Genomic DNA, 13,183 nt, shown 5'->3' with positions numbered 1-13,183 from the left:
TATCTGCAGACTTATCAGTCTGTTCACTAACCACCCCAATTAATACCCTATGAAGCCCATATTATGTATTGTTTACTTGGGCAGCCTCTGGCACAGTAGATGGGTTCTTCTAGCTTGGCACCAGTCCAGGGGTCATTTTATGTCGAGAGCTCAGGAGGCCATTCAGCGTTTATTTTCGGCAATATCTCTTTTGGTCCTCAGTGTGGCTAGATGAAATATTAGAGCTTTTCTGATGTGCTGTAAACGTTCCTGCATTTTGCTGCCTTGGACATATCTCTCTTTTGGGCCATCTTCCAAATCGCCCTCATCCTCTGTATTTCTGCCTTTTTGTCTTGAGGCTCCTGGATTGCAGTATTTCCAGCCTCTTTGATTAAAGATCCCAATTCTCCTCTGGAACTAGTAATGAGCTCTTCTGGCTCATTTCTTTTTTCCAGGCTCCTCAGGATGCTCCATGCGTTTCTGCTTAGCCACCCACTTTGAGCTTTGCATGCTTGTAACGAAGAAGCCAGGCTAAGAGCTCTGGCAATTTATAAAGGGGAGTTGCTTGAGCATACACTTTTTACATAAGAGAAAGAACTATTAAAAATAGTGCCCCTCTCTGGGCCTGCCGAATGAGATGGTCGCACATGTATGACGCTTCCTATTCCCATTAGGAGAAGCCGCCTTTTGGGTGTCCACTGTCCACAGGGCACGGTAGCAGAATGTTATAATCCGCTCCCCTTCTCAGCGTCAAACTTGAGTAGAGAGCGCGTGCTGTTCAGCTGCACCCGAACTCGAGTAAACGCAGAAATGAAACACTGAATTTTACAAAGGCAAATATCACAGTTGCACGGCATGAGACTTACTTTTCTTGAAGCCAGACTTTTAGCCTGCAGGCGAAAACGAGGTAATGAACCAGCAGGATGCAATAGAGGGAGAAGGGGTCATATATATAGGACAGAAAAACTAGTTGAATGACTAAATAAATACAGTCAAAAGTAATAACTTGCATTTTGGCTGTTGGGAGGCGAGACCACCCCAGTAAATATTGACTGGTACGAGGAGTACTAACGAGGAGGGCTGAAGGGGGGGGAGAGGGGGTGGCGGTTAAGAAGCACTGTGATCGCACTAAAATTATGTTTGTTTTTCCTGTAACAGATTTTTGCTATTTTTACATGGTGTGAAAAGTACACCCTACTCTCCACACTTAATCCTCATCTCCGCTAGGTTTATCCATCCTTCCTCCCACCCATATCTCCATTACGTTTAAGTGCATGCTTTCGTCAGTTATTTATTTGCTTCCGTTGAAGAAAATAGTGTATTTAGACGCACATTCACCGAAATGCACGGAAACTTTTTTATTGTAACTACTTCAGAGTTTGTCAATTTATCTATTGGCTCTTTACCATATTGTTTGCTGTACTCCTTGATGTTAGTTGTACTGATTAGATTTGTCATGCTCTGCTGGGCGAATAGAATAGGCCCAACACACCCATTAACTCAGTACCTCAGTTTTTATCCTTGTGATGTGTTTATGGGTACTTTCTCTGATTTAGGTTCTTAGGGACCTTTATTACTGACATACAACAGATGAAATTTTATTACAAACTATTTTTCACACACCAACTTTAGATACTCTGGCGAGCCTTTAAATTGTGACAATTTGATTTCTTTACTGTCTAGTGGTATAATGTTGTGTATCAACTCGTGAATAAATAAAGCAAAACGTCTAGTCAAAAGACTAGTACAAAAAACATCTGTAACGCTGCGTTGTTGACCCATCCTATGGATTTTTGAAAAAGTATATACCCAGGCAGACTTATACTACAAGGAGCTGGCTAATTCTTAACACATCATGATCACAACATATAATAACCACATGAATGGTAAAAAACAATTAATACAACAGACTGTTAAGATATAAAAAATATGTTTTTAATCTCGATACGTTTTTTTAAAAAATAGCATAGTAAAACGATTCAGAAAATGTTGCTATGTAAATATAATAAATTTGATACAATGATTATGAAATGACAAATCTGATACATTTTTTTTAAAAAATGACAAACAAATATAAAAAAATAATTTCCAGATTATTCCTTCAGATTTTGTTAGACTTGGGCTGTGTCAACGCGTTTCGACAATCTTTTGTCTTCATCAGGACTTAAAATATGCAGCCACTTTTTTTCTAAATAAAATAAAACAGATTTTAGATAGATGTAAAGTTAACACTTTCTAGGTAGTATGCAGCAACTTCTATTTCAGACTGACCAAAACTTGGCCAACAAATCATAACGTTTCATGACATTTTATAACAGTCTGTTGACAGTTTTCTTAAAAAATGTTAATAATAAACACATGTTGAGCATTTGCTCTAAAAAAGGAGTTGATGGTTTAGAATAACAATCCTTAGCCAGACTTCTATATACATGGGAGTGATAATACAGAATCGTAGAGACTACAGAATGCGAGACACATTAGTAGTAGAGGAGCTAATTTTTCGTAAGTCGTGTAAGGGAGAAAACCTATTGGCAAAGCTAAATTAAGGGCTTATTCATATTGGGGAAACCTGGGTGTTATAACGAAGGTTATCCTGTTAGATCCTTCCTTTTAGAACAGGCTCATTGTCTAATACGCTATTATCGTAACTGCTATTCACTTTTAATTATATGTCTATGCTCTATCTTATTTTAATAGTGTCATCAGATAGTGTCTTACCTAGAACAAGGGGTTTAGTAGTATCCTTCCACTGTGCTCTATTGTAGAAAGCTGTACAAAAAAGGTTTTGGGGGACTGTGCGACACCTTCTCTGTATTGATTGTGTAGTATTTAATATCTGTTGAAAACCAAAAGACAAGACATATTGGTGTTCCAGTTCTTTAGCTCTATCTCTATTGGTTTAATCTATAACCATGAACGCAAAGCGGGTTGTTTATTCTGACTACTCCTTATTCCTCATTAAAAGCTTTACCTGTAAAAGTAGTAGTAAATGCGCACTTGGTAATCCTGCCCTTATAGTCTTCTCGGCACTATTTCATCATAGAGTATAGTCAACAGATGGTTTCATTTGGGCAACAGATGCAGAGCGGTCCGTTAAAATATTTTTAGGTAGCACGCTCCTGTGTAGAAAAGACGGAGGTTCAAATCTACTTGCATTTTAAGCTAATGTTATCAGGACAGATATAGATGTCAATGTTAATTGCTAGCCCTTATTTAAGTCATAATTTACCTTAATCAAAGCGCATAAATGCCCAGAATTAGATCGAGCACGATGAAGAGGCCAGCAGAAAGACGTATGCTGTCGTCTTTAAGATATGTCTTTCAGATGCCACCGCTCCCTCTATTTTCACGAGTGACCGTGGTTAAAGCTTGAATTGATACTGAAATTTAAAAATAAACCACATCCTGCAAAATAGGCGAAAAAAGGACGTTTTAGTGTTTAATTCTTCACGGAGTAGGGTTGAAGGTTAGTTTGGTTTCTATCCGTGTCATTTCGCGTTTATTTACCTTTCGGAATTCAATCAACAGACTCGCTTTGTCCAGCTTTAAATTTTCTGGCGGGTCAGTCAAAACCGGATCCTTAGTGTGGATACCGATAGCCCGGGCCGGGGTGACCAAATCGGCGCAACAGTGACTCAGAGTCTAGGGAGAGTGAAAAGATAAAACTCTCCTTAGTGGCTGGTTAGAAATCATTCCAATTAGAATTTCGCCAAACAGGATTTTCAGTCGGTGGCTAAGGGGTAAGTCTGCAAGGAGACAAGCAGACAAAGAGCAAAGTTTGTGGAGCTCTTACCGTTTACTGTGCGCAGCAGCGTCGTACGTCTCCTTCCGTCGGGATTCCAAGTGGGAAAATGGACGATCATAGAAAGTCCTTCTTCCATTGCTATATATATCCTTCCTAAGCAGGAGGCGGGGTTAATTTTTTAAAGGAGCCTTATCTATTCCGTCATGTTTCCTAGTTTAGAGCGGTGGTGAGGCTAAAATTTAAAGTGACATCGTTTAAGTCAGAGTCCAAGGTAGGGGCTGTAGATTAAAGCGATATCGCTTCAAATTATTTCAAGGGGTTTGCTAATCAGGTTCATCATATTAGGGATATATAGATAGGTGACAGATTTTATCTATATATATATCCATATGTATATGTCTTTGTACTCATAATATTGCGTTTTCCCAGGGCAGATCCTGATTAAGCCCATGTTCAAAGGTCCCAAGGGTAAATATCCAATATACTTCACGCTTCTTACGTATTTCATTACCCCCTTGGTTCTCCTGCACATGAATTTTTTCCAGGATGCGCCATCTTATGTCCTCTGGTTTATGCTTGTAATCAGAGAAATGATTTACGAGGGGGGCTGTTAGACGTTTTGTTTTAATTGCCGACCTATGTTCTGTGAGTCTCGTTTTGATCATGCGAGACGTTTCCCCCACATAACCCAGATTGCAGGGGCATATGATCAAATAGATCACATTTTTCGTCTTGCAATTCCATAGTTCTTTTGCTCTAATGGTCGTCGTTTTGAATTGCATTTCTTCACCAATTATGATGCTGTCGCATGAGTGGCATGATCCGCATTTAGAGGTGCCTCTGATTGCATTTGTTCCAGTAATTGATTTCTGGATGAATGCATTATCTTCAGTTTTTGGTTTGTGGCGGGAGTGGACTATTTGGTCTTTTAAATTCCTATTCCGTCTGTGGGCGAACATAGGTTTCTGTATTTTCTCCTGGTCATCTGTAGTATTTAAGAGATGCCAGTTGGAATTTATTATTTGTCTTATAGTTGAATCCAATGTTGAGTGTTTTGTTATACACACCAACTTGGAATTATTTTTCTGTCTTTGGGAGTTCAGTAAGGTATCACGATCGTAGAAACGAGCTCTCTTATACGCTGTTCTTACCAGACGGTGTGGGTAACCCCTCTGGATGAACTTTTCTTTCATTTTTATAGCTTGCATATCAAAATCTTTGATGTTCGTACAGTTTCGTCTGACTCTCAAAAATTGAGAGAATGGTATGCTATCTTTCTGGCACCGTGGGTGATAGCTGCTGAAATGTAAAAGCGTATTGCGTGCAGTGGGTTTTGAGTATAGATCTACTTCAAGGGAGCCTTCATTGTTTTGTATATAGATATCTAAAAACTCAACTTTTGATTCATTTATGTGTGCAGTAAAATGCAAATTTTGATCAGTCAGGTTCAACCAAAGCAAAAATTCCTTCAGAGTCTGTTCCCCATCGGTCCATACAAAGAAAATATCATCTATGTACCGGTACCAATGGGAAACAGACTCGAAGAACGGCGCCATTTCATTGTAGATGAATTTGCTTTCAAAAAATATCATATAGATATTTGCTATGGAAGGCGCCATGGAAGCACCCATGCTTACGCCCTTGACTTGTAAAAACAGATCACTGCCGAATTCAAAAAAATTCTCTTTTAGCACAATAGTTAGACAGTCTCTAATGAATGTTTTACAACACGGAATCTGATGCAGGTCAATAAACCATAGGGTGGCCTCAATGGCTTCTGCTTGAGGTATATTACTATACAGTGACTCTATGTCTAGTGTCACTAGTAAATCCCTGCCCATAATGAAAGAAAGGTTCTCTACTCTTTTGATGATATCACCTGTATCTTTCACGTATGATGGAGACAGTGAGATATATGGTCGTAGGACTGCATCTAAGTACTTAGAGATTGCTTCAAGGGGGGTCCCAATCGTGGAGACGATCGGACGATAAGGCGGATTTTTTTGATCCTTATGGATCTTGGGTAATCCATATATGCAAGATGTTTTTCTTTCCGATTTGTTTAAATATTCAAATTCCTTCTTATTTATAACTCCTTCATTCAGCGCTTTTGTTGTTAATTTGTTAATAGTTTTAACTATTTTTTCTGTGGGGTTGGAATGGATCCTTTTGTAGAATGTAGTGTCATTAAGCATCTTTTGCATATTATCTTCATATGTGGTGTAGTCCAAAAGGACTATACCACCGCCCTTATCGCTACTCTTGACTACAATTGTGTTGTCCTTCTTTAAACCGGGCTATCGGTATCCACACTAAGGATCCGGTTTTGACTGACCCGCCAGAAAATTTAAAGCTGGACAAAGCGAGTCTGTTGATTGAATTCCGAAAGGTAAATAAACGCGAAATGACACGGATAGAAACCAAACTAACCTTCAACCCTACTCCGTGAAGAATTAAACACTAAAACGTCCTTTTTTCGCCTATTTTGCAGGATGTGGTTTATTTTTAAATTTCAGTATCAATTCAAGCTTTAACCACGGTCACTCGTGAAAATAGAGGGAGCGGTGGCATCTGAAAGACATATCTTAAAGACGACAGCATACGTCTTTCTGCTGGCCTCTTCATCGTGCTCGATCTAATTCTGGGCATTTATGCGCTTTGATTAAGGTAAATTATGACTTAAATAAGGGCTAGCAATTAACATTGACATCTATATCTGTCCTGATAACATTAGCTTAAAATGCAAGTAGATTTGAACCTCCGTCTTTTCTACACAGGAGCGTGCTACCTAAAAATATTTTAACGGACCGCTCTGCATCTGTTGCCCAAATGAAACCATCTGTTGACTATACTCTATGATGAAATAGTGCCGAGAAGACTATAAGGGCAGGATTACCAAGTGCGCATTTACTACTACTTTTACAGGTAAAGCTTTTAATGAGGAATAAGGAGTAGTCAGAATAAACAACCCGCTTTGCGTTCATGGTTATAGATTAAACCAATAGAGATAGAGCTAAAGAACTGGAACACCAATATGTCTTGTCTTTTGGTTTTCAACAGATATTAAATACTACACAATCAATACAGAGAAGGTGTCGCACAGTCCCCCAAAACCTTTTTTGTACAGCTTTCTACAATAGAGCACAGTGGAAGGATACTACTAAACCCCTTGTTCTAGGTAAGACACTATCTGATGACACTATTAAAATAAGATAGAGCATAGACATATAATTAAAAGTGAATAGCAGTTACGATAATAGCGTATTAGACAATGAGCCTGTTCTAAAAGGAAGGATCTAACAGGATAACCTTCGTTATAACACCCAGGTTTCCCCAATATGAATAAGCCCTTAATTTAGCTTTGCCAATAGGTTTTCTCCCTTACACGACTTACGAAAAATTAGCTCCTCTACTACTAATGTGTCTCGCATTCTGTAGTCTCTACGATTCTGTATTATCACTCCCATGTATATAGAAGTCTGGCTAAGGATTGTTATTCTAAACCATCAACTCCTTTTTTAGAGCAAATGCTCAACATGTGTTTATTATTAACATTTTTTAAGAAAACTGTCAACAGACTGTTATAAAATGTCATGAAACGTTATGATTTGTTGGCCAAGTTTTGGTCAGTCTGAAATAGAAGTTGCTGCATACTACCTAGAAAGTGTTAACTTTACATCTATCTAAAATCTGTTTTATTTTATTTAGAAAAAAAGTGGCTGCATATTTTAAGTCCTGATGAAGACAAAAGATTGTCGAAACGCGTTGACACAGCCCAAGTCTAACAAAATCTGAAGGAATAATCTGGAAATTATTTTTTTATATTTGTTTGTCATTTTTTAAAAAAAATGTATCAGATTTGTCATTTCATAATCATTGTATCAAATTTATTATATTTACATAGCAACATTTTCTGAATCGTTTTACTATGCTATTTTTTAAAAAAACGTATCGAGATTAAAAACATATTTTTTATATCTTAACAGTCTGTTGTATTAATTGTTTTTTACCATTCATGTGGTTATTATATGTTGTGATCATGATGTGTTAAGAATTAGCCAGCTCCTTGTAGTATAAGTCTGCCTGGGTATATACTTTTTCAAAAATTATTGTTTCCCTGACCCAGGAGCTAGATCCTAACAGGGGGTCCCTGATACCTACCCGACTTTACCCACGGTTTATCCGTGTGGGGCTTTTTTTCACTTCCCTTTATCCCCGTTTTGCATACAGAATCGGAGAAACTCAGTAGACATTAAACCAGGAATTATATCCAAACACAGCCTCAATCAAACTAATAATAGACACCATCTAGGAAATCCCCCCTATTTCCCTTTATACACATAATGGCAAACCTTCAAACCTTCGGGTTCTCAGATGAGGATTTTGAGACCCTAGTAGGGACTAATGTCAATTTTGGTGAAAATCAAATAGGTAACCAACGAAATAACAGCGACTATAGTAAATTGCTAGATCTTCAAAAAAAGTTGGTTAGAATAGAAGCACATGGGGAGTTCATGCTAAACTACCTCAAGCATGGCATAATCCCAATGGGTTTAAGAATTCGCATTATCCCAGGCCTGTTTGTAGATATTAAATCTTTTCTAAAAAAGTGGAGTATGATAGCGAGTCGCTGCTCGAGAGACCTTATGATGTTGATCATCTCCACGTCAAAAGAACTGGCAGCTGATATAAGGAAGGAAATAGAGGTCCTCGAGGACAAATTGAAAAAATCTACTACTTTAGATGAGGCAGAGAAACAGCTGGACTCCATCAAAAAAGATATACTATCCTTTTCTGATTACTTGAGAAAAAGGAAAGAAGATAAGTTCGCAAAAGATAAAAGGTTTTATTCTGTTGAAAAAACCTATCCTTATATCGTAGATGGTTTTTTCAATTGTGACCCAGTTTCAGGTAATCAGACACAGACTTACCATTACAAAGTCCAAAATTTCTCAGTCTCCTCAGGATCAGAAATAGACTCAGAAGAAGAAGGGAGCATGGGATATCAGGACGACAGACCATATGACCCCAGAAATGGGCAAAGAAACAACCGTCGCCCTTTTTTAGGCCACCGAGGGGGGAGGGGAAACCGCCAAAGAGTCAGGTTCCAAAACCACTCGAGAGGCAATTATCAGCAAGCACAATACCAGCCAGCCCAATATACCCCGGAACCTCAGAGGTATTTGGAAACAAGGAACAAGCAGTATTGGCGGAACGGGATGTGATCCCCATCTTCAACCTATCCTCCCATGTCCTTGAACCTTCTGATGTGTCCCTTTTGTCGAAAGGTTTAACCTTTGTCCCACATGCACAGGTAAATGTTTTTGAACTTTATCGTGACATTCACTCCTTTTTACGAAAAATTAGATTAAAAAAGTTCTTCAACATGAATGACCCACTGGAGATAGACAATACAGGTAACAATATTGTATCTCTACCTTCTAGCTTTACACCAACTCTACAACAATTGGGCCCCGAAGTAGCCGTCTTCGAAAAGGTTATTATAAAGAGATTAGAACAGGCCCTCAAGTTCATCCCCAAACCTAAATACAACATATCCAAGGATGAACATGACTCTCTTGAAAGATTAAAGAAGGACAACACAATTGTAGTCAAGAGTAGCGATAAGGGCGGTGGTATAGTCCTTTTGGACTACACCACATATGAAGATAATATGCAAAAGATGCTTAATGACACTACATTCTACAAAAGGATCCATTCCAACCCCACAGAAAAAATAGTTAAAACTATTAACAAATTAACAACAAAAGCGCTGAATGAAGGAGTTATAAATAAGAAGGAATTTGAATATTTAAACAAATCGGAAAGAAAAACATCTTGCATATATGGATTACCCAAGATCCATAAGGATCAAAAAAATCCGCCTTATCGTCCGATCGTCTCCACGATTGGGACCCCCCTTGAAGCAATCTCTAAGTACTTAGATGCAGTCCTACGACCATATATCTCACTGTCTCCATCATACGTGAAAGATACAGGTGATATCATCAAAAGAGTAGAGAACCTTTCTTTCATTATGGGCAGGGATTTACTAGTGACACTAGACATAGAGTCACTGTATAGTAATATACCTCAAGCAGAAGCCATTGAGGCCACCCTATGGTTTATTGACCTGCATCAGATTCCGTGTTGTAAAACATTCATTAGAGACTGTCTAACTATTGTGCTAAAAGAGAATTTTTTTGAATTCGGCAGTGATCTGTTTTTACAAGTCAAGGGCGTAAGCATGGGTGCTTCCATGGCGCCTTCCATAGCAAATATCTATATGATATTTTTTGAAAGCAAATTCATCTACAATGAAATGGCGCCGTTCTTCGAGTCTGTTTCCCATTGGTACCGGTACATAGATGATATTTTCTTTGTATGGACCGATGGGGAACAGACTCTGAAGGAATTTTTGCTTTGGTTGAACCTGACTGATCAAAATTTGCATTTTACTGCACACATAAATGAATCAAAAGTTGAGTTTTTAGATATCTATATACAAAACAATGAAGGCTCCCTTGAAGTAGATCTATACTCAAAACCCACTGCACGCAATACGCTTTTACATTTCAGCAGCTATCACCCACGGTGCCAGAAAGATAGCATACCATTCTCTCAATTTTTGAGAGTCAGACGAAACTGTACGAACATCAAAGATTTTGATATGCAAGCTATAAAAATGAAAGAAAAGTTCATCCAGAGGGGTTACCCACACCGTCTGGTAAGAACAGCGTATAAGAGAGCTCGTTTCTACGATCGTGATACCTTACTGAACTCCCAAAGACAGAAAAATAATTCCAAGTTGGTGTGTATAACAAAACACTCAACATTGGATTCAACTATAAGACAAATAATAAATTCCAACTGGCATCTCTTAAATACTACAGATGACCAGGAGAAAATACAGAAACCTATGTTCGCCCACAGACGGAATAGGAATTTAAAAGACCAAATAGTCCACTCCCGCCACAAACCAAAAACTGAAGATAATGCATTCATCCAGAAATCAATTACTGGAACAAATGCAATCAGAGGCACCTCTAGATGCGGATCATGCCACTCATGCGACAGCATCATAATTGGTGAAGAAATGCAATTCAAAACGACGACCATTAGAGCAAAAGAACTATGGAATTGCAAGACGAAAAATGTGATCTATTTGATCATATGCCCCTGCAATCTGGGTTATGTGGGGGAAACGTCTCGCATGATCAAAACGAGACTCACAGAACATAGGTCGGCAATTAAAACAAAACGTCTAACAGCCCCCCTCGTAAATCATTTCTCTGATTACAAGCATAAACCAGAGGACATAAGATGGCGCATCCTGGAAAAAATTCATGTGCAGGAGAACCAAGGGGGTAATGAAATACGTAAGAAGCGTGAAGTATATTGGATATTTACCCTTGGGACCTTTGAACATGGGCTTAATCAGGATCTGCCCTGGGAAAACGCAATATTATGAGTACAAAGACATATACATATGGATATATGTATAGATAAAATCTGTCACCTATCTATATATCCCTAATATGATGAACCTGATTAGCAAACCCCTTGAAATAATTTGAAGCGATATCGCTTTAATCTACAGCCCCTACCTTGGACTCTGACTTAAACGATGTCACTTTAAATTTTAGCCTCACCACCGCTCTAAACTAGGAAACATGACGGAATAGATAAGGCTCCTTTAAAAAATTAACCCCGCCTCCTGCTTAGGAAGGATATATATAGCAATGGAAGAAGGACTTTCTATGATCGTCCATTTTCCCACTTGGAATCCCGACGGAAGGAGACGTACGACGCTGCTGCGCACAGTAAACGGTAAGAGCTCCACAAACTTTGCTCTTTGTCTGCTTGTCTCCTTGCAGACTTACCCCTTAGCCACCGACTGAAAATCCTGTTTGGCGAAATTCTAATTGGAACGATTTCTAACCAGCCACTAAGGAGAGTTTTATCTTTTCACTCTCCCTAGACTCTGAGTCACTGTTGCGCCGATTTGGTCACCCCGGCCCGGGCTATCGGTATCCACACTAAGGATCCGGTTTTGACTGACCCGCCAGAAAATTTAAAGCTGGACAAAGCGAGTCTGTTGATTGAATTCCGAAAGGTAAATAAACGCGAAATGACACGGATAGAAACCAAACTAACCTTCAACCCTACTCCGTGAAGAATTAAACACTAAAACGTCCTTTTTTCGCCTATTTTGCAGGATGTGGTTTATTTTTAAATTTCAGTATCAATTCAAGCTTTAACCACGGTCACTCGTGAAAATAGAGGGAGCGGTGGCATCTGAAAGACATATCTTAAAGACGACAGCATACGTCTTTCTGCTGGCCTCTTCATCGTGCTCGATCTAATTCTGGGCATTTATGCGCTTTGATTAAGGTAAATTATGACTTAAATAAGGGCTAGCAATTAACATTGACATCTATATCTGTCCTGATAACATTAGCTTAAAATGCAAGTAGATTTGAACCTCCGTCTTTTCTACACAGGAGCGTGCTACCTAAAAATATTTTAACGGACCGCTCTGCATCTGTTGCCCAAATGAAACCATCTGTTGACTATACTCTATGATGAAATAGTGCCGAGAAGACTATAAGGGCAGGATTACCAAGTGCGCATTTACTACTACTTTTACAGGTAAAGCTTTTAATGAGGAATAAGGAGTAGTCAGAATAAACAACCCGCTTTGCGTTCATGGTTATAGATTAAACCAATAGAGATAGAGCTAAAGAACTGGAACACCAATATGTCTTGTCTTTTGGTTTTCAACAGATATTAAATACTACACAATCAATACAGAGAAGGTGTCGCACAGTCCCCCAAAACCTTTTTTGTACAGCTTTCTACAATAGAGCACAGTGGAAGGATACTACTAAACCCCTTGTTCTAGGTAAGACACTATCTGATGACACTATTAAAATAAGATAGAGCATAGACATATAATTAAAAGTGAATAGCAGTTACGATAATAGCGTATTAGACAATGAGCCTGTTCTAAAAGGAAGGATCTAACAGGATAACCTTCGTTATAACACCCAGGTTTCCCCAATATGAATAAGCCCTTAATTTAGCTTTGCCAATAGGTTTTCTCCCTTACACGACTTACGAAAAATTAGCTCCTCTACTACTAATGTGTCTCGCATTCTGTAGTCTCTACGATTCTGTATTATCACTCCCATGTATATAGAAGTCTGGCTAAGGATTGTTATTCTAAACCATCAACTCCTTTTTTAGAGCAAATGCTCAACATGTGTTTATTATTAACATTTTTTAAGAAAACTGTCAACAGACTGTTATAAAATGTCATGAAACGTTATGATTTGTTGGCCAAGTTTTGGTCAGTCTGAAATAGAAGTTGCTGCATACTACCTAGAAAGTGTTAACTTTACATCTATCTAAAATCTGTTTTATTTTATTTAGAAAAAAAGTGGCTGCATATTTTAA

The sequence above is a fragment of the Lissotriton vulgaris genome, chromosome 2_1, assembly GCF_964263255.1.
Source record: "Lissotriton vulgaris chromosome 2_1, aLisVul1.2, whole genome shotgun sequence".
Lineage (NCBI taxonomy): Eukaryota > Metazoa > Chordata > Amphibia > Caudata > Salamandridae > Lissotriton > Lissotriton vulgaris.
Note: the sequence above shows the minus strand (reverse complement) of the source record.